The 22,692-nt window shown below is 45.7% G+C and overlaps 1 long non-coding RNA gene across 1 annotated transcript; it reads left to right on the plus strand.

The window, feature by feature from the left end:
* Nucleotides 1-7,316: 7,316 nt before the first annotated feature.
* On the plus strand, nucleotides 7,317-19,380 carry LOC129386414 (uncharacterized). Its single transcript, XR_011893052.1, has 3 exons — nucleotides 7,317-7,405; nucleotides 11,322-11,492; nucleotides 19,237-19,380. It is a non-coding gene; the product is annotated as an uncharacterized lncRNA (long non-coding RNA).
* The last annotated feature ends 3,312 nt before the right edge of the window (nucleotides 19,381-22,692 follow it).

Raw genomic sequence — 22,692 nt, forward strand, 5'->3', positions numbered from 1 at the left:
ACCTGGGAGAAGCCTTCTGCATGCTCGTGTTCAGAGATATCCGGCTGCAAATTTTAATTTCCATTCACATCATTACGCATGCAAGACACTGAGGATCGGCGCAACATTGCTCCCTGATACGGTCTGGTGCATCGCGAAGCGGGAAATGGCACAGCAGAAAAAAAACGAGGACAAGCACTTAGTGCCCCACGCAGTCTCATAGAAAGCCAATAACCCAAACCATCACCCTTCTATGCTCTCTGATGAGACGCGGCTGTTGCGTGCGGCGTTTAGTCAGAAATTGGGGCGGGGCTTAGGGAAAGACGATACGTGTTCCTCTTTTATTCTCGGCTCGCGAAATGAAAGAATGACTACGTGGTGCGAAGTACGCAGTACGCATCAACTTCTTAAGGGCGACTATGGAGGATAATTTTTCTGCACGTTTTTTCACGACTTGAGATGGCATGGAGACATTATCTTGAGAGCGCGTTACCTTCACTGTCATCTACTAGACAACTTCCGCCATAGCAGCGCCCCTGGAAGGACAATCAACAAAAACCACGTTGGGATCCACAGGTGCAGACAGGGCTGCTTCCCCCGGGACGAGGTATTCTACTGAAAAGAAAATAGACGTGATTCCTGCAATGCGTTGAGATGACTGGCAACGCCTCGTTAGCCAATTGGCTGTACGCGGCTCGCCACCCAGACATACTTTCAACTGAGCCAACCTTCATAAAATATTTTCTGCGCTTTTGCACAGCTGACTGAGCCCACCACCAGAAGAAGACCAAGAAGCTAATCGTCGATGAAATCTTCGAAATTGGCGTTCTCGCGTAGGTAATGTTGATGCCAAAAGTCAGTATCCCACAAATTACCGATGAGTTCGGACGCAGCTTCGGAACAGCCGCAAATGTGCTAAGGAAGCCTAGGTTCCATCCGTAACATGTTTGCCTTCACCAGGACCTAACTGAGACAGACTTTGAAAGGTGGATTGACTTCTGTTATTGGGGCCTCATTAAAATTGACGAAGAAAAGGAGTTCCCACAAAGGGTAATTTGAACAGATGAAGCTCGTTTTTGCCGGAATGTCGCTGTGAATGTTCACAACACCCAGTATTGGTCCTAAGAAAATCCACACTAGCTCTGGCAACACAAGAGTCAAGTTCGCTGGAGTGTGAGTGCATGGTGTGCATAGTCGGCGACAGGATCATTCGACTTTTATCTTTTTGAGGACAACCCGAAGGAAAAGTACACGCAAGAAATTGTAAGAATACTTAGCACTGACGTCGACAACTTTGTCTCCAATCTTCCCATGAATGATCTGTGCTAAGTAGGACCCCAACATGACGCAGCACCGCCATATTTCTCCACCTCAGCAAAGAGCTGGTTGGACCGTCATTTTTTGCTGGATTGGGCGCGCAGGTGTGATTTTTTTGTTCGCCGAGATCCCCTGAACTTTCTCCGCTTGACTTCTTTCTTTAGGGCTACATTAAAGATCGGGTTTATGCAACAGAGCCCACTGGCGTTAATGACGTGAAGGACAGGATAATAGCTGCCTTTGCCAGCCTCGACCTGCAAGCACTGGAGTTATCGAGTCAACGTGAGGGCGGCTAACGTATTGTGTTGCTGTAGAAGGAAAATATTTTTAACATTTTTAAATCATTAACATCTTGATAGGCGTCGCCTTTGCATTAAAAGCGATATTTGTACATCAGCACACTGCACTATGAATAGCAGAACAAAATATTTCCTACCACTGCAAATTGTTGTAATTGATAATTAAAAAAAAAATGGAATATTTAAAGATGAGAAGTCACCCAGGCAAGGACAATGCCCGCTCATCTAGTCGCTGCTACGTTAGTGCATTGTCCTCCGGCTTCTCCGTTGGCCCTGTTATAGTGGCATGGCAGCAACCGTGATTGTTACAGGCTGCGTACCCGCGTGTTTAGGCAGCGGTTCCGTGTTCGCTGATTTTTGTTTTCGCAAGCCGATAGTGAAAGAGGAACAGATATCATCTTTTCCTATACTGCCGCCTCGTCTTCACACTAAATGGCGCACACAACATCCGCGTCATATCAGGGAGAAGCTCTGCGCCGATCCTCACTGTCTTGCATGCTAATGATACCAAAATTTTCCACTAGATATATCGGAACACGGGCATGCTAGAAGAATTCCGCCAAGTGGAACACTGTAGAGTAGAATCACGACTGCCTCTAACTTTTCAATACAAATATGCGTGCTTACTGCAGTGACTGCAAAAGTATTTATCCAATTTTTGTTATGTGGTCGGCAGACAACGAAAATAATCATCTCACTTTGTGTCCCCCTGACCACATAACCTATTTGCATAGGTGAACTTCACATGCATCCCAGGGCCTAATTTTAAGAAAACCGTAAAACTTAACTTTGATCCCCTTGTATATTACATCGCGCTTAAATTGAGTCAGATCACACTTGCGACGTTGAAATACTGAAGCTTCAACCTTTAGAAGACGTGCACTTGAGGTTTGAGCCAATGTAGATCCTATTTAACGAAGGTAAGGCCTGGCGCCGCAGACCTAGTACACCCGCCATTGGCGGATCTGAACCGAAAAACAGTTAGGATGAAGTAAACTGCTTTTGTAGTTCAGTTCTGATCTTAGATTTGAAAACAACTACTCTTCGCTTCTCGCGGCGCATATTCATTAGTCGGCAAGCAGCTACGCAGCCTTGTACCAACATCTGTACGTCACCGTTCCCGCAAGCTACCGGTCGCGTTCACTATGTAGATGGGTGGGTCTGCAAGTGTTGTTCTGCGGGCACATTTCTTAATTCCTGAGATGCACTATCTACCTCTGTGTCAAACGGGAAACAAGGGATGGTGCATTGGGTACAGCAGCCTAAACAACCATCTTGCTCAGTATACCAATAGTGTCAGCGATAGCATCCGCGTTTTTGTGAGAGAACAATATGGCCTATAAATATACGCTTATGCGATAACAGTCTGCTCTAGTAATAATTTGTAGCACGCGCAAACGGTAAGTTTGATTAAGGCAATGGAAATCGAGAATCATCATTAAATTAGGAGCCCGTGATGTATGTATCTGGATCACAGTTGCCGTAGTGTAGGTGGCTCGCCTGCTCACATTGTAGCGCTTGTTTTGTCTTCTTCTAGTCTTCCTCTTTGTAACTTCGCGGAAGAAACCAAGAATGTGCTACAGTACGAATTCTCTAACCTTTCCATTTTTTCCCTCATATTGACTCGTCTAAGGTTAGAACAACGTGGATTGTATGCGTAGATATGCATGTTTTGCTGTGTTTGACATTATTTCATATCAGCGATGCATCTCTTCTCCAATATTTGATGCTAACAGTGATCTGTGGCTGGAAATGCAAATGTGCACCGATCTTGTAAATCTTACAGGGAAGGCCTCTTGAATATGCGAATTGTCTACAGAATGTGTACACAGGATATAAAAAGCGAGGTGCAAGTGCAGAAATCAACCATAACAAACGGCAGCCGATTCGGCAGATGGAACTCAGCGTGTCTTTATAGGCCGCTCTGTTAGCACAATAGCGCACTGAGGTCTTCTCGCCCATGCAATTGTCAGTGAAGCCTTCATGGCATCTAGGAACGAAATGCTGCCCCGGAGAAGGAATCCAAAATTACTCGCTATCGGCGAACCTCACAAACGACGTACACAAATCTACCGGCGACAGCCTTGGCAGCGGGCAGCACAGGAAAATGAAAAAGACGAATTGGCAAACGGCTTAGCACAAGAGTAACACAATACAAAGAAAAACTTTACTTTTAGTCACAATTTTCTTTCCGCCCCACTTTGGAACCATAAAACTTAGTTTTTGCTGTTGTTCTTCTGACAGAACACCAAAGTGATAGCGCGGGGTTTTTGCTAGAACCAGGCGATTATGCTCGACAAGATTATTCTGTGGCAACAAAGGGAGCACTACCGGGGCTGACCGATTGCGCCCCTGTTACCACTCCATAATGTCCTGCAGCTTTCGAGAGTGCAACTCCTTTTTCAGAGTTGCACTGATCGATGTGGCTTCCACTCTTGACGCAGTTTTGCATAAGCCCAGGCATGGAAATAAACGCCGAAAAATGAGTCGTTTACCACTCACATGTGGGTTTGTTTTCACTTGCACGCACTTTGGCTCCGTAGTTTATTTATTTATTTATGAAAGCACCAACAGCGCCTTCGATGGGCATTGCAGTGGGTCCCCCCTACTGGAATTCTTGCATTTCTTTGATTGCCACAGAACATTGTCTGCGACTATATAATTGAAACGCACACCGCACAAGATTGTTAATTTTAACTGTACATTCCAAAAGAAGAAATGCAAGCAGGAGTAGTGCTGACGTGTGAGCGATCACAGGATGATTTCCAACAATATTTCGATTTCATACAATCCGCACTATTTGTCCCAAGACATGTGTCTTATCAGTAGTGCAAATTATTCGGATCTAAGCAAAGAGGCTGATGACCTCCGAGACGGCTGTGCATCTCGCATGACCTCGGCCAAAGCACGGAGTTCTAAACAACACGGCAGACTCGGAGAACCTCAAAAACTTAGGGGGAACAACGACGACATATTCTGCGTTTGCGTGGCTGCCCCCCCCCCCAAAAAAAAAAAAAGAGAGAGCCCCCGGGCTGCCAGGCGGTTCCATGACAGCAGAGCACCTATTATTTATGGGCCATTTTATCCTATGGTGTAAGACTCGCACAACGGACTCGCCACTCTGGTACTCTGGCAAGCCTCGCTTTCCACGTGGTGGCTCTCGGTGCATCGTGCCTCTTATGAACATGGGCGAGTTCTCGGGTGAATTGCAATGTAGCAGGGGTCGAACATGAACCCGCCAAACAAGCGCAGGTTCTTGTGTTGAACTTGGAAAAGCCGATACGGTCGTTGTGCTATTCTCTATGTGTCACTGCATGAAAATTTCAGGTTCTGTCGGCAGTCTGCCGGATAAGCTTACCAACTCAGCTTTTGTGTGACTTCGCGCATATACTCGCCTGTGTATGCTTCTTGCTGCGTAGCTGGTCGATAAAAGTAATATTGTGTTGATAAATTGCTGTGTGGTGGCAACAGTGGCAGTGCAGAAGTAGTCGAAGCACAGTCTAAGATACCATGTCTTTTTTTTTTAAAGCTCTCCCAAAAAATTATGTCGCATCATTTTCCCGCTCGTTATCAAAATAGAACCAGTAAAGCAGCCATAATCGCGGCGTGGGCAATATGGAAAAGGTGCACGTGATTTGAAATATTTGCGCATTCTCATATACCAGAATTACAGGGGGGCAAACTCACTGACACAAACCCGCAAAATAAAAATACGACAATCTTAAATAAACAAAAACGAAAAAAAAGAACACGTATTATTTCGTCGTTGAGAGGTCGCAGCATTCTGTAAGGTGCGAAACAGGGCCTTTAACGTTTTCTCTTTTAGGTCTGTACGGAGATGTTGCCGAGACGCAGACGTTGTCGACAAGATAGTCAAGATAGATTGTCGACACACGTCTTTACAGCCGTTGTCGTAGAAGCCACGCAAGATTATGTGCGCGTGTGATTGGGGCTGTGTTTATCAGCGTCCGCGCTGCATATGGCACAATTCATGGACTTCTTCAGCCTGAAGAGCAAGTTGGTCGGTATTCGTAACAGCTTTGTTCCAGGCACTATAGACAGGGCGAAAGAATACGAACGACATAGCATAAATACACGACTAGCGCTCACATGGACAACGATTGCCCGTGCACCTTTTCTGTGTCGTTCGTGTGATTTCCCGCTGTCGATAATTTCAGTACGGATAACCAACGTGCCCAACGTACTCGCTTTTGGAGCTTTGTTCTCATTCTTGCAAGGAAGCAGAGTGATGAGCGTGGCGCACCTATACTAGCAAAATCTAAATTTACCTGATTAGGAATGTGGCTGTTTATCAATTACATAATTATACGCTGCGCCTATTATATTTTCGTGCATCCGCATTATGCACTCCATACCTTCTTCTCGAGCTTCTTTTGTTTGTCCAGAGTTTCGGTCCAGTTACGTAAGTCATGAAAGAAGACGCTCACCATATAGTAGTTTCATTATCAAAATCAAGGTTAGCGTGAGTTTATGGTTTATGAATACCCGCGAGCCGCGCTTTAAATAATTTTTATTCGTCTGGAGATTTCGTTGTCATGATCAGACTCCTTCGGGACTACTTCGCCTACGTCAGCCCCCGGTAGGCTCCACGGATTGGTCTACTGAGAAGATTCCGTTCTGAGAGATTGATATTTGAAACTGTCGGATCGAGAATTGAATGGCTTTTTAGGCCTTTAGCCCCACGTCGTAGTGCAATGCGAAACGCAGTTTCATATCGTGCGTGCATGGAGACGGCATTACGACCGTAAGAACAGGATTCCACGATGATTGAAGTGCAGTCTCTTATACGAGCTATGGTTTAATGCAACAAACTCTATATAAAAAATTCTGCTTCGTTCGTATCGATCTTGCATGCTTCCTCAGCCGGTCGAACACGGAGTGCAGCAGCGACTCTAGACAATTTGCGCGCATCAGCAGAAGCATCCACGAGCTGCCGAGCCCCTTCACTTATTTCGTGCAGAGCTGAAGAAATGTTTTGTGGAAAGCCCAAGCAGTGGCCAGATAAATCATGCGTATTTTCCTGGCGATAATGAGAAAACCCTAAGAGGAGAAGGAAAAAAAAATATATGCAGATGCCACGCAATTTTGTGGGGGGGTGAATCCAACCGAATTTACCGTTATATCGGCATATCTTCACTGTCTGTGTAAATTTCAATTATAGAATGTTGACTATTCATGTTATCGTTGCTTTGATTTTATTATCGTTCTGTAATGATATCGCGTGTCGCACTTGCACTTGGACTTCTGGGCAGAATCCCAGAGTAGAGAATCAAAACGAAGGAGACCAAGCGTAAGGCTGAACCTTGCAGTCGCCGTCAATTCATCGCCCTTTGTGCGAAAGATCGACTTTCTTGCTACATAATATAGCTGTGTAATACTCGATAAATCTCTTATTGCATTAAACGCTGAAGAGCGTAAACACACGTCGTGAACGTCTGCGCCCATTGTATCCAATCAAAGCGAACAGTCCACATACTTTCGCTTACATTGATTCCCACCAAGCCGAAGATCCGCATGCTTTTTCAAACTCTTTTAAATTTCCCTTTCTAAAATTGGAATTTCTGTTAAGTTACGCCTTCGCCAGATTCTTGCTTTATCCGCCTAATTGGCTAACCGCGATAAGTGGGGATCATCATCATCATCATAAACGGAGTGACCTTCTATATTCAGCAACGAAGCAACCCAAGAAAAGAGGAAGTAGAAGCTAGCTACTGCACCGTTGAGGCCAGGACAGGATAAACAGTAGCAGTATGAATTCAGAGCCTTCGTCACAGTCTTCCACAACAGCGGTAAGTCATTACAGACGCAGCGCTGCGGGTTTATTTAAAGCGATGCTTGCTCTGTCTCTTTTTTCGACTTTTCCGCTGCTACTGCTGTGGCGGCTTTGCGCAGCGCGTCAGGGGCTGTTCAGGGCCTGAACAGCCCCTGGGTAGTGAATGGGTAGTACCAAAGCAGTGCCTAGTCGCGAGTGCGTGAATAACCGCCTCGCCATACTTCGCTCGCAATTTAAATACGAGGGGGAGGAGAGGAAAATGCTCACAAGAGGCGGTTTTGGGCGAACTTAAATTGCCGTACGGTACGTTTCTTCTATTTCATGAAAATAAGCACCACACAAGTGTGTCAAGCGGAGAACTGACGCAGGGCGTGCATACGCAAAGCCGCAGTGAAGCACGGCAGGGTCAAGGCGACACTCCGTGGAAGCGGTCACACGTAAAATAAACACTTCCATGGAGCACCCGCTGCGTTATCTTTACGGTCATAGGCGTAAAGTTTTCATTTTTCTTTGGCGGTTAGGGGCGGGGGGGAGTGAGGCCCGACCAGCTTTCCGAAACCCGTATATATTTATATTTGCACACACACACACACACACACACACACACGCACACACACACACACACACACACACACACACACACACACACACACACACATATATATATATATATATATATATATATATATATATATATATATATATATATATATATATATATATATATATATATATATATATATATATGTGCACTTCACGGAGGCGGGGTACTCAGCCAGGTCCGCCCAAAATACCAAACGCTCTCTCGAAACCATACGCACAACCATACTTAAATTTTGGGAAGAACGGCAGATTGGGCGAGTTGATGGACTTCTATAATGTTTAAAAACATCCCTAATAATGTAGGACACGGAAGGAAGGCGGGGAGACACATGCGCTATGCGTGTTTTTGGGCCCACTTGATATTTGGGGATGGGCCAAGTGAAATTTGGGTAGGCCAACTTGAAATTTGGATGGATGGATGAATAAGTTTCTTGTGGTCTTGGTCCAAATTAAATTTAGGCCTGAACCAACTGAAATTTCGGGATGTGCGAGCTCAGATTTGGGTGTACATAAATTTAGGGGTAGGCCAGCTCAAACTTGGGAGTATGCTTCCACGTACTTAGACAACTTCAGCAAAGTTTTCGCGTTAATTAAAATAAGTTTTTACGCGCCAAAACCACTTCCTGATTATGAGGCACGCCGTAGTGGAGGACGCCAGAAATCTCGACCACCTTGCATTCTTTAACGTGCACCTAAATCTAAGCACACAGGTGTTTTCGCATTTCGCCCCCATCGAAATGCGGCCGCCGTGGCCAGGATTCGATTCCGTGACCTCGGCCTCAGCAGCCCAACAGCATAGCCACTTAGAAACCACGGCGGGTTGTTTCTGCGTTATCTTTCCGTCAGACACACAAAGTTTTTAAAGTCCACGCCTAATGCTATCCTGCTGTTTGTGAATACCGCTAGTACGCATATTTCGCGTATGCCACGTACGTTCACTGTAGGCAATAGTAGTCCGCATTAATATTGTGATGGAAATTATATCGGGGCTCAAGGTATACTTTCACGGTCACTGGGGCCCTATCACGCTATTAACTGGCGCGAGCAATCACCGGCGAACGATTACGTCTCCGGAAACGTGAGGAAGGCGGAGTTTGTCACTTCTGTGGAACGAGATAAAAACAGTTGTGCAGTTTCGCCCAAAAAAGTGAATCCCTAAAGTCGCTAGCGTATGGTACTCTGTGCCTATTACCTGCTTTTTCTTTGTGCTAACAACGAGTTTTTATCGACAGCGGAGTTTCGTTGGATGAGAAACCCCTCCCATCAGCGAGCGCAATATGGAGGAACTGCTTCATTGTAGTCGTAGAGTAGCGCTGTGTTCATCGAATATTGATTTATGCAGGTTACCAGGAGTAACGTGTCTTCCTCGCCGATTTTATGGGGTCTGAAAACTGATGCTCGTCAGAGAAAAGTGTCGTGCGTCAATTTCTCTTCCTTAGTGAGACAACTGATGCTCGTCAGAGAAAAGTGTCGTGCGTCAATTTCTCTTCCTTGAGACAACTATCTCGATAATATGCGCAAGGATTTTTTTTAGGCAGCAGTATTTTACCTTTCAATAATTATTCAACACTTAAATTGTTTGGAACGGCGTCTCTCTGATTCAGGGTCGCACACGAAGACGCATCTTAAAGGTAGTGCATAAGGAAGAACCACGCGACAGTAAAACAAGATAGGTGTTCATACACAACTGGCGATTTCACGCAATCCACACCAAGGAAAAATAAAAAGATCAAAAACACGCAAAGTTGATAGTGGAAGAACATAAAAAAAAAAGAAACTTGTTGCCAATATCCCATTTCTGTTGCATGAACTGCTTGCATTTTCCACGCAGATATGAATATCAAGGATGCTTATCTTGATGAACAGTAAAGGAACAGTTGAGAGGAGTGGGTATTCTTAGGAGAAAATAAATAGCTGCCAGAGAGAAATAAACGGAAATTAAAAAAAAATCCCAACAAGCTGAGAAAGCCCGTTTCGCGCGGGAACAAAGGTAGTTAGCTACAGGTTATCCCTTTATTAAAAGGCACCCAGAAGAGTCTGTGAGGCTGAATGCACTTGGAACGTCTATATCTTATCAGAAAAACTCCTGCAATGCAGAAGAAGCAGGGAATAAAATGGGACACTCCGGCGAAAGGCGCGACGTCATTGGCCGGATTTCGCGACCAGTTCCATCTATATGGCGTGGACGACCGTTTCAAGAACTGACACTTTTGGGGCAGAGTGTGTGCGCTGACCTGTGGGCTAAGAGTTGTAGTGAGACACTTAAAAGTGCTGCTACACGGAGTGTGCCCTCATATCTGGAGCAAATTGTGCAAGTATGTAAGATAAACTCTCTTCTCTTTTGCTTCAACAGCCGATCTCACATCCTCACCAAAAGGCAACTCCGGGTGATAGATACGGACGACGACCTGGTTTTGCTTAGCCAATTTAGCGCGACGCGCTGGTGTAGCGCAGGTCAGCTACCACGTTTTACACACCCCGGTGGCGTAGGCAAGGGTGACACTCGAGCACGAAGCACGAACGCCCGAAGCGGATCACAACACATACCCAGTGATCCAACTTGGTGTCAAAGAGGTTGATTCAAGAGCGGCACTTAGTCTGTGTTCCATAACCAGTCACCCAAGTTAGCCCGTCGGTTGGCTTTGAACCTGGATCCCTCGTCAAAACAGCCCAATGGACAAAGGAATACCCACTTACACAAGCTCAGCTGAGAAGGTTAGAGACCCCAACGGGCAGACGGACAAGCAGAGATGTGGGCACGGGAAAGTGCCTGACGCGTGTGAATGATAACTGCACGTAATACATTGAAGTGTCCAAAGCCACTCTCAAGTAACTGGCCAGAGGTTTCGCTACAAAGCTCGTAAAGGGAATGTTCTGAATTATTTTTATTGCGGTATTAAATATGTTATCGCAAAGCTCACACAAATAGAATACCTTAATACCTTAATGTATCTATACAGAAAAATTGGTTATCATTGCTGTTTCTTTAAAGCTGGCCTTGTTCACCAGTGTCAACGTAATTGCTTCTGCTAGATATTTCTTATTTTAGCGGTAAACAACAGAATGCTGCTGCATTATCTAGAGGACCATATTGTCAATTCATAGACGCCACCATTTTTGGCAGTGAAACGAATAAGTTATCAGTTTTGTGTGCAGTCATGTCAAATTTGCATGGGTACAAACCGTAGAACGCATGCCACGAACTGTATGTACAGAAACGAGCGCAATAAAATGCATTAAGGGACGGCAGCACAGACAGCCTAGGATAGCGGCACTCAGTTACATGATTCAGCAAAATACTTGGTACTCAAGGCTTCCGCTCTCCGCAGGGAGAATCTAACAGGAGCTCACAAAAGGAAGACCGCGTTCATGGCCGGCGCTTTGTGGTATCGCTGTTGTTCTTGTGCCTTATCGGAGTGGTGCCGGGAGCACTGGCTTCTGGACTGGTGACGGTGCTGTTTAGCCCCTCGAAGTCAGCTGTCTCTCCACCGACAAAAAACGTAAGTGATATATTTTTCATAAACTTAATGGAACCTGGTTCTCTGTCCAGTGCACCACGTGTCATACTAAACGTTATTCTTACTTGCGAAGAGTCAATCCTTCATTCAATGACTGCTTGCTTGGTCTACGATCTTGAACGCCAAGTAACACGATATGGTAGACATATTTACCTAATGGCTTTATATGGCGACTTGTACTACAGACTAGTTCCGCTATTTTTCTTTCTTTCTCTTCTTTTTCTTTCGGGTGCGTTGCACAGTAGAAACTGACGGGACTAATTTTGACCTCCCTTCAGAAACACGCTCGGGATTTGCGTAGAGGCCGCCCGTAAATTGAGCGCATTTTTTGAATAAACTGTAGTACTCGAGCTGCTGATTTTTGGATACTGCTAGTGGTTTGCTCCCTCGCCGACTGCAATAGGCGACTGTCGCATGGAGTGAAGGCTGGCGTACATATCAGTTGTCAGAACGACAGCGACGGGATAGACTTTCAGGGGGGAAGGGTAGGTGTAGTTTTAACTGGCGATCTTACTCAAAGTTTCAGTAAACGTTGCTGAAAGCAGCCGCGGGCACTCCATTCCTCGCATTAGTAGAAAGGGGCGCTCGGCAGCGCCTTTATCGCGCCTTCACTGCTGCCATATTGTAAATTGGCCCCGGACCCCGTCAAGCTGCTTCAAGGCAGCTTTTTGTCTCCGGCCTTTTTTCCCTGAAGAAATAAATGAATCTTGAATCTTGAATCTTATGGAGGAATAATTATGGAGGAATTGAATGAAGAAACGTTCAGTGGGCTGTAGGAGGCAATGGAAGAAGTTGACCAAAGGCAGGAAACTGCCCTTTAGACGTGCTTCACAGCTGGACGTCAACGAAGACACGTCAGCCGATATAGAGCCTCAGCAAATCATTTGCAAGGGTGACGCCACCATGCATGTGAACGAACAAATGTTTAACAACTATATATTACCCGCCGTGGTTGCTTAGTGGTTATGGTGTTGGGCTGCTAAGCACGAGGTCGCGGGTTTGAATCCGACCACGGCGGCCGCACTGCGATGGGGGCGAAAACACCCCTGTACTTAGATTTAGGTGCACGCTAAAGAGCCCAAAGTCGTCCAAATTTGCGCAGTCCCTCACTACGGCGTGCCTCGTAATCAGAAAGTGGTTTTTGCGCGTAATACCACATAACTTAGGAACGAAATATATTGACGGGCCCTTCCCTTCCTTGTAGCATAATGCACGTGTAAAGTGGAGGCCTTGAACGGAATCATTTCAGCCTTTTATTCATAAGGTTAAAGGCGGATTCTTTTAATTTTCCGTGCGGGCGAAGATATGGTGAACTTTATAGGCATTATTGCTCTGATGTGAAGTATGAGGTGACGGCAAATGTGCGACCGGAAATGAGATGTCGCTCTGATAAAGTGGCGAAAAAAAAAAGATAATCTAGCGAATTTTCTGCGCTTTGTAAACGGTGGCATGGTATGGTATGATGAACTTTATTTAATGTCCTGGAGGTCAACGCTTTGGTTGACGCAGGCGGCTCCCACGTCGGGACAGTAACGTTTAACCTTACCGCCGTATCGTGGGCCTTCTGGACGGCCTGTACTTGATCGAAAAGAACTCCACTGTGTAGGACTCGCCGCCACGAGTCTCTCTCTTTGTCACAGTCTGTGAAAGTCACAGGAAACTGCCAAAGCATGCGATCCAGAGTAATGATGCCATTACACTTCTCGCAATTGGTTGGTACCTCTCTTTCAGGATATAGCTTATTAATAAAGTTTGGACTTGGATAAGTTCTTGTCTGCAACAATCTCAGAGTCACCCCTTGAGCTCTATTGAGCTTAGCGTGTGGCACTGGGAATTCCCTTCTGCTCATGTAGTAATGCCTCGTGATTTAATTATATGTAAGTAATTGGTCCCTGTTCTCCTCCTGTATAATATTAAGCTCCTTGTTGCGTAGTGCACGGATAGTAAGTCCTTGTGCAGCTGCGTTAGCCATCTCGTTTAAATTCTTCCGAGATGGATCGACAGACCCCATGTGCGCAGGAAACCTGCGGATTTCGATCCCTTGGCTGTCCAACTCACCGATCAGCTGGGCAGCCCTTTTGGTTACAAAGCCATTGGTAAAGTGTCTAATAGCCATCTTAGCGTCACTGTAAATCTTCGTCCCCTTATTATTCCTTAAAGCCAATGTTATCGCTACTTGTTCCGCGACTGTCGTGTCTTTAGTCATGATTGTAATAGCATCCCGAGTGAGACCATCTGCATCTACTAGTACTGCCGTTAAGGCTGTCTTTCCTCTGACCCATGCAGCATCTACAAAAGCCGCATGTTCTCTGTCGTGTTCTATCTCTTACAGGAGAGCTTTGGCCCTTGCCTTTCGTCTTTCCAGGTTGTGCACCGGGTGCATATTTCTGGGGAAAGAAGTCGTCTTGATTATCTCTCTTATGCTATCTTTTAGTTCGTTTTTAGTTTTAGTTAGCTTTTAGTTGGGCGCCACCCTACCTCTTCTAGCATTGCTCTTCTTGGCCTTGTTCCAGAGAGCCTCTCTCTGTGGGCAATTTGCTGATTCAATTATCTCGGCTATTGTGTAGGGGAGCCCCAGTTTCATTTATTTATTATCCGGCGTGTTAATCGGTAAACCCACTGTTGTTTTGACTAGCCTTTTAATTAATCTGTTAAACTTGTTTAGCTCTGTCTGTGTCCAACTGAGCATCCCAGCTACATAGGAGAAGTGACACAAGGCGAAAGCGTGGACCAGTCTCATGGCGCTCTCCTCTCCCAGCTCTCTGTGTCTGTTAGTGATTCTCCTTAGCAGTCTTATTACCTCCACAGTCTTGCTTGTGATGTGTCGTATTGTTCTTCCGTTTGTCCCGTTTGCCTCCAGGAATAGCCCTAAGACTCTATTGGATTCTACTTGCTTAATAGATTCGCCTGCCTTCGTGATTAGTACTAACCTGGGCTCTTCCTCGGGAACATATCTCCTCGGTTTTCTACCCCTTCTTCTGTTATTGAGTACATGGAGTTCAGACTTATTAGCAGAGCATTTGAGTCCCATGTCTTCTAAAATAGACTATACCTCATAAATGCTCTTCTGAAATCTGCTTTCCGCATGTCCCATACTTCCTACAGCGGTCCATACAGTCACATCGTCTGCATAAATGGTAAAGTGGATGCCCTCTATCCCTTTTAATCCCTTAGCCATTTTTGACATGGCCGGGTTGAAAAGCATAGGGGGCAAGACCGACCCTTGTGGCGTCCCTGTCACCGAGATCCATCTTCTTTGATTTAATATCTCCGAATCTAAGGTGAGCTGAACGATTGCCAAGAAAGGTTTTGACCACTTCACAGAGTTTTCTCCCCAATCCCAGTTCGGAAATCACTTCAAGTATTGCTCTATGCTTAATTCTGTCAAAAGCTTTTTCGACATCCTACCCCAAGGATGATGCTTGATTAACAACACGACATCATGTGTGGACAAGCCTGATCTGAAACCAATCATATTGTTCGGCAGGGTGTCATTGTCCTCCACACATTTCGTTAACTTGTTCAATAATGACATGCTCCATTGTCTTCCCTAGACATGATATTAACGAAATTGGCCTCAGAGTATCCACGTTGAGTTGCTTGCCCGGCTTTCGTATTAACATAGTACTGGCCGTCCTTCATTCTTCTGGATATACCCCGTCTTTCCATAGTTCATTAATGTATGTGGTCAGATATTTTATTGATTCATCGGCCAAATTCTTAAGCAATCTGTTACAGATGCCATCCGGGCCAGCTGCTGACCTACTATTCAGATCATACAGTGCCGTGCGTACCTTACTATCGGTGAATTCTTGATCCATATATTTGCATTCTACGCCTAAGTAACCGGCATAACTCACATCTTGATCCTCTTTCCTGAGGGTCAAGTATTTAGTAGCCAATCACTCCATTATGCTCTCGGCGCTTGCAGTCTGACTTTCCTGGTGTACCAGTTTCGCCACTGCCACACGTTTGTTCGATTTAGTGCCTTTTTCGTTGAGCAGATGCCTGAACCGACTCCAATTGCCTCCACGTTCTATCCTTCCGTCTACACACACACCTCATCCCATTTTTGATTCTGCAAATATCGTGCGTGTTTCTCTATGTTCTTATTGAGCTGAACAATTCGTTTCCTAAGTCTCCTGTTTGAGCGTTGTGATTTCCATCTTTGTAAAATCGATTACTTGGCTTCCATCAAATGCGCCAATCTACTATCAATTTGTTCGACCTCTTCCTCTGTCTCTATAGCCTTAGTTGCTGCATTCAAGTCGTCCCTAAGCTGAGCCACCCACTCTGTAGTCTGATGCGCCCCTTTCTATCTGTGTCTGCTCTGTCTTTTCTGATTTATCTAATGTGATCCCAGTCTATGTAAGTGAAATGCTTTACCTCCACCCCCGGCGTTTCCACCATTATGTGTAGTATATAACGGTCGCTTCCTAGGTCCATACCAGAGTTGATCCAGTCTGCCCTGGGTAAGTTATATGTGAAGGATGAGCCCGGGGTAGCGTCCCTACACGTTGAACTGCCACACCTGGTAGGAAAGGCTGGGTCCGTGATAAGAGGAAGGCCTAAATCCGTGGCGAGATGCCAGATTCCGTCCCCTTTTTTACTACTCCAGCGGTAATCCCAAAATTGGTGTAAGGCATTGAAGTCCCCTCCTATTAGTAGTGGCGCAGTTTTGACTACCCTCATGGCCTTATTAAAAATTGCTCTGAAGCTCTGTCTCATGTTTCTGGGACTGCTATATACGTTGAGGCAGAGCAAGCTGTGCGCTTTACCTCTGTGCCTATTTAGGATCATTTCTATCAATATGTATTCAATTTTACCCTCCCCTAATTTTAGATCGTGCTCTATGTAGGGAATTTTCTTGTCAATTAGGGCGGCAATTCCTCTGCCTGGTTCTTTGCCTTTGCAGACCGAGTTAAAGCCGGACAGCCCGATCTCCTCCGCCAGGGTTTCCTGCAGCATTATTAATTTCGACCTATTTTCAACCGTTTTGATTATCTGTGCTAGTGACGCTCTTTTCTGCTGAAATCCTCTGCAGTTTTACTGCCAGACACTAAGTATATTTCTGTTATCCATTATTATTGTCGTTGCCGCCTGACTTGCTACCCCCTGTTACTGTTCGCTTGACTGTACCACTTACCGCTCCTGGGGGTGCTCTAGCGCTTTCGGCTTCCGAGCGCATGTATTCTTCATCCTCTCCTTGGGCGTCAAGCTTTTTCAACCTTTTCTCGGCTATTAACTTCCACTTTCATGTTTTGTCCACTTTAAGGTTAACGCTGTCTACCGTGTCCTTTAGTCCCTGATCGCATTCCTAATCTCCTCCAGAACCGAGCACATCGATTCTGCCTCCAGAACTACAGCTCTCTTTTTGGGCGCCGGTGTGTCTTCTTCTTCCTGTCTGTTAGTTCTACACACCGGCTTAGCTATTGCCCCACTGCCACGTTCTGTCTTCAACCCTTTTTTCATTTCCTGCATCTGCTGCTTAAGCTCTTCATTTGCTTTCTTTAGTGATATAACCTCTCTGATCAGCTGTTCTACTCTGGCATCATTGCTTTGTTCCTGCGAGGCTAGCGCACCTGTGACTTTCACAGTACCTTTGACTTTCTCAGCCCAGGTCGCTCCTGGCTCCTTTTTCTTGTTTGTCTTCAACTCCTGCTCCTCGAAGCGCACCTGCACTTCCCGAGACCTGGAACGGTTTCTTCCCCTCGATGTTGAGCGCTGTCTTGATCTTGATGTGCTTCTCGAGCGTGAGCGCCTTCCGGCGCCTGGAGGGGTTTCCTTTGTCGGTTGGGCCGATTCCACCTCGGTCACCACTTTGGAGCGTTGTCTTCTCTTACTCTTACTACATATGGTATTTGGTACCGCTGCTTGCAAGCCCTGTCACCTTTGAGGTGATCTTCACCGCAAAACTTGCATTTGGGAGAGCAGATATGAGCCTCCCCTGGGTCTTGCATACCACATCCCGTGCTCTGCACAACATCAGGTGTTGGACAAACGTCTGATCTGTGTCCGATTCTTCCACATGCGTAACATGCGTTTAATTGCTTTCTGTACAGATAGCACCTCACGAGGGTTGACCCATATTTGATGAAGTTGGGCACCCTGAATCCATCGAAAAGCACACAATAACTGAGCCCGTAGCTTTGATACGTTGTGCAGCCAACGCCCTTGGGTTGTATTCATGCACAATCTTTTTCGTGATCACACTCTGACTGTCATTGAGGTTCACTCTTCTAATAACCCCCTTGCACGTAGAGTGGGGGGCTGTTTCATAAGCGCTCTCTTCATATTCTGCCTCCATGATGGTAATGGACTTGGTTCTCACATACCTTTCTGCATGAGAGGAGTCCGGTGTACTAACCACAACGATATTCTGTGTGAAGTTGGGGCAGACGATGTCTTCCTTCGCTTGGTCTGCTGTAAGTCCGGCTGCCTCGACGATCGCTTCTCCAATAGCTGTGCTGACCTTGTTCAGGTTGAGGCCTCCCCGAGGCCTAACGATGATTTTCCTGTGCTCCTCCGGCAGTTGCGGCATTCTTGATGCCTTCACAATCCGGCGCTTGAGCTTGTCGGCCCCGGCAGCACCTTTGTTGGCGATCTCCACTCCTTTTGATTCTTGAATCAAATTGGCGGCTCCACCAGCTCCCCAGGTGTTTTTCGCAGGTCGCGATCTTCTGTTGGTGACCACCTGCCAACCCATTTCTTCCTCGCCGTCTTCCGTCTCCTAGGAGAGTTCGTCGTCCATGCATATATCGGCCATGCCGGCTTGGCGGGCTCGCTAGACCTACATGGCGTTAGGCCCAGCGTGGCGCCCACGTGCGATGAACACAAAAGAGGCTATAGAAGTAAAAAAAAAAATGCTGGCCCACGTTGTCCAAAGGTATCCACCGATTCGGGCTAACCTCATGACTCCGATGATGAGCTTCAATGCGTGGTCCTGCCAAAAGTGCCTGTAGAATCATTTAAAAAGACGGAACCGATGCGGGGTACGTCCGCTTTCTTCTGCTTCTTCCTCTTCCCTAAAAGGTGGCATGTTGACCGTTTCTTTCAGAGATGAAACGCTTTGAAATCGCGTGTAGCATGATCAGATGAATCGCACTGCCTTGTTTTGGACGGCTTCCAGTAGATCGGTAAGGGATTATCTGGTAGGAATGCCAAATAATTGATGCGTATTTCAAGGAAGGACGCACGAGGAAAATGAGCACTTGAAGCCTGGTGTCTGCCTGACATAAACATCGCTTCAGAAATCCTAGCTTTATTTCACCCTTTAAACATATGTTCTATAAGGTTAGTACAACTTACACTAGAATTGATGAAAACGTCAAGATATTAACCGATGTTATCTAGTCTACTATGCTATCGCTTAACATGTAAGTATATTGTTCAAACATTCAGACAGGAGTGAAGCTCAAATGTTGTGTTTTTTCTTTAATGATTTGCATCCGCCATTTCCAGCACCATTCTGCTATCCTATTCAGATCAGTTTGAAAATTTATGACGTCGTTAAAGCCGTTAAAGCGGTTTATGCGTTAATCGTCGTTAAATTATATAATCATCGGTAAGAAGGCGAACTGTCGAATTATTATTTATTGCTATTTCATTAATGTGTATTAAAAATAAAAGTGGACCTATTTGTGTGTATGCTCTAACGAAGGCTGCGCCACAGCCAAAATCGTAGCACACAAGTACTCTTTATTCGGGCCTTCCTTTCTTTCCACAGAGTACAGCTAAGCCTCTCGCATGCACCACCAGTGACTGCAATGACCTGGCGCAGTGGCTGAGGGTGAAAATCGACCAAAATGTGGACCCTTGCCATGACTTCTACCAGTTCGTGTGCGATGATTACAAGGGTGAATTTAGTTTAATTAAAGTAAGTCATAAACGTCGCATCGTCGGCAAAAACTGCTAATGGTGCCTGGCTGCAATGTGGCGCGAAATAATGCTGAAAGAAATGATATCACAGATAAGGCTGTGATATCACTGTGCTCACTGTGATATCACTGTGTGATAACACTGTGCTCCCTAAAACTAAAGACTAAAGGTGTACCGAGGTCTACTTCATACGCATTTGTTTTAAATTTTACGTTTCCTCAATATGGGATATGGCGATGCCTCCAGCGCAAGGGGAAAATGCCGATATCGGGGCTATTGATAGTTTATTTCGCTTATGAAATCAGTTTCCACGCCGACTTCAGCGTCACACATGAAGATAATTCGTAGCGAGTCTGGCGCAATGACGTCTGACTTATGTAGTTTGTTCCGATTGGCTCGGCCCGAAGACTACATCTTGTGTGTTTATACTGTGCACACAAGCAAAACATTTGAAATAATGTCGTGTTGCAAGGTCGATGCATGTAGGTAGCGGAGTTTCCGCCGAAAAGCGGTTCAGAACAAATGCTCACCGACATCACCAAGGGTGGTTAGGGGAGCAGCGATTGAAGCGCGGCTCTATTTGAAGGGAACAAATAGATGGGAAGAAAGAAGGCGTGTTTTGTGTTTTTGCAAGAGAGAGACAGTAAGATTGGCTCACCGAAAATAACCTTCCTGTTCAATTTTGCATATGCATGACGAACGTACAAGAGAGAAGTTTATCTTACTTATATTAGTATAAGTAAATGCATTTTTAGCGCCCATCGCAAGAGAAGGTGTGGACGCCGCTATCACTTGCTATGCAGTGCAACTCTATAATGGTGAAGAAAGGCGCTCTCGTAAAGTTCACCTGTTACAATACTCCCCCTTACACGTCGTGCTGTTATGCTTGTCGACGTTGTTCTGAATTTAGTGACGCGGGTAGCTTCATTGCTTCTGAATCTGTGAAACCGAAAGTAAATGAGAAGAAAGGCGGTTAACCGAAGGGCCCGATTTTTATTAGTCATAAGAAGCCAACAAACACGGACACAAAGGACAACACATGGGAAATTACTTGTGCTTAAGAAATGAAATTAAAAAAAAAAACGATAAATTAACGGAAATGAAAGCGGATGAAAAAAAAAAAACTTGCCGCATGTGGGGAATGATGCCACAACCTTAGCAAAAGTAGTGAGTCAGAAGTAGTGAGTTATGACGGTCAGTGAATTGTTTACTTTAGTGGTTTTTGTCCGACTGCGCTGGCCGACGGGGTTTGCGTCCGACGATATGTCCAGCACACTACACCTAAAGCTTGTGGCGACCTCTGAAAAAAGTATGTAATGTGCTGGGGTGCAATTTCAGCTGGCCGTTTCCTATATCGCTTACCACGCTGAAAGCATGAAACGCCCATCAAGTCTTACACCAAGGCATTTGAATATACAGCTCAAATGACGGGCCACCAAAACAAATTTCGTGCCTTGGACAACAAAATGACGTCACATCTGTTTTTAACGGATATGACGTCACATTATTTTTTCTTCCGCCAAAAGTGTTCGCATGTCACATACATGGCGCTAAGCCCATGAACCGGCGATGAGCCGCCACGTTTTGCACCTATGGGCTTCTGTGGAAGCTTCGCTACCAGCTATGTTTCCCTTGTGTGTTCTATGCATTTAAAGCTACGGATAGTGAAATGAAAATTGATTTCATTGGTCACTACACAAGCTTGGTGCGCCGTCGAAAGGTGCACACGTAAAATATAATGCAAATTTAATCATTTTCTCATAGCGCGTACTTATGAACAGTGTCTATGAAGACAACAATTGCGTCCTCGTATGTTCTTTTCTTGGCATAATATTTGTGTTTGATCACTTTATTCGTTGCGCCAACGGTGCTGCTCTTGCGGTTGCCATTTCAGATATGATTCCGGGGTTCTTTTGTCGACAGTCTTGTCTGCTGCACGGCGGCCATTATACACCATGTTGATCCTCGCATTGGCTTTCCAGAAGCCACGTGTCTTGAAATTTGAGCCGGGAAGAGGAAATTTCGCAAAATGCAATTTTGCAAAAATTTGCCTTTTCATCAAGATGTCGAAACAAGACGTGGAGCTGGAAATTTTGTCGGCTGATACTTTTTTCTGGTTCTTGTAAATCTCACTTTGACGTTGCGTGACATTGCTTGGGTCGCCATTGCAGATATTTTCCGCCGTGATTTTTGGTGCGACAAGCCACGCGAATTATGCTGATGAGCGGCCATATGCAATGGCGTCTGAGAGGCATGCGTATTGCCGCGTTTCCCCCGTCATTTGGCACCACTAAAAACTTGAACGCGAATGTGTACGGACCAACTGCAATAGCGCTCCTTGTATAAAATAGGGGCGTGTTCTGACGCGAAAAGCTTCACTACGCTAGTCAACACCGCGCTTCACGTGAGCCGGCGTATGTCGGAGCACGAGTGACGTCACGCACGCCGCAGGTGGCCGCCGCCGACTCCGTCGCCTGACCTTTCGCCGTTGCCGCTGGCGACGTCATGCGTGGCGCAGATGGCCGCAGCCGCGCGCTATGTGTCATCGTTTGACGTTCACCGCAAGGGCAAGTTTATCGCGGAGGCCGACTATATAACCGCTTGCCAGAGATTAGGCGTGCGCATTCAACATGAAAGGAGACGAGAGTGTTGCTACCGATACAGAATTGCTACCACGAGAGTTGGCTCAAAAGGAGTGAAGAAATGAAAGCCTGAAAGCTCAACGAGCGTCCGAGACACCCGAACAACCAGAAGAACGTGTCGATAAACGTAAGCTAAACCGTAAGCATAACCATAGGCTAAATGATAAAGCATAACCATAAGCTAAACCATAAGCATCACCGAACCTTTTCGCTTGGATATATCCAGGCTTAACCTTAGCTAAGCCCCAGCCATTTTTTTTTCCTGATTAAACGTTCTTGCAAGGAAAAAGGCGCATGTGTGCGCGTGTTTCTCTCTTTCGCCGTCGTCGTCTTCGTGCCTACATCATGCTCAGCCACCTCCCCCCCCCCCCCCCCCCCGCCTATCTGTCCTAACATTATGAAACTAGGTATCGATGATTTGCCACAGAAAGCAGAGCATTCTTTATCACATTTGAAATGTACGTAACTCATAAGTAATTGTGAACGACGTGCGAATGTGTCTATCCCTTCGAATTACAGAACTAGCGTATTTGACATTTCATTTGCATTATTAGTCCCAAAGTCCATCCCTACTCAATTTGAATACAATGAGCGCATGTGTAGCGTAAACAATGTATTCTAGGCAGGTCAACAGACGTACACACATAATGATCTGAGGAAGC

This window comes from Dermacentor andersoni, chromosome 3, assembly GCF_023375885.2.
Source record: "Dermacentor andersoni chromosome 3, qqDerAnde1_hic_scaffold, whole genome shotgun sequence".
In the NCBI taxonomy this organism is placed as follows: domain Eukaryota; kingdom Metazoa; phylum Arthropoda; class Arachnida; order Ixodida; family Ixodidae; genus Dermacentor; species Dermacentor andersoni.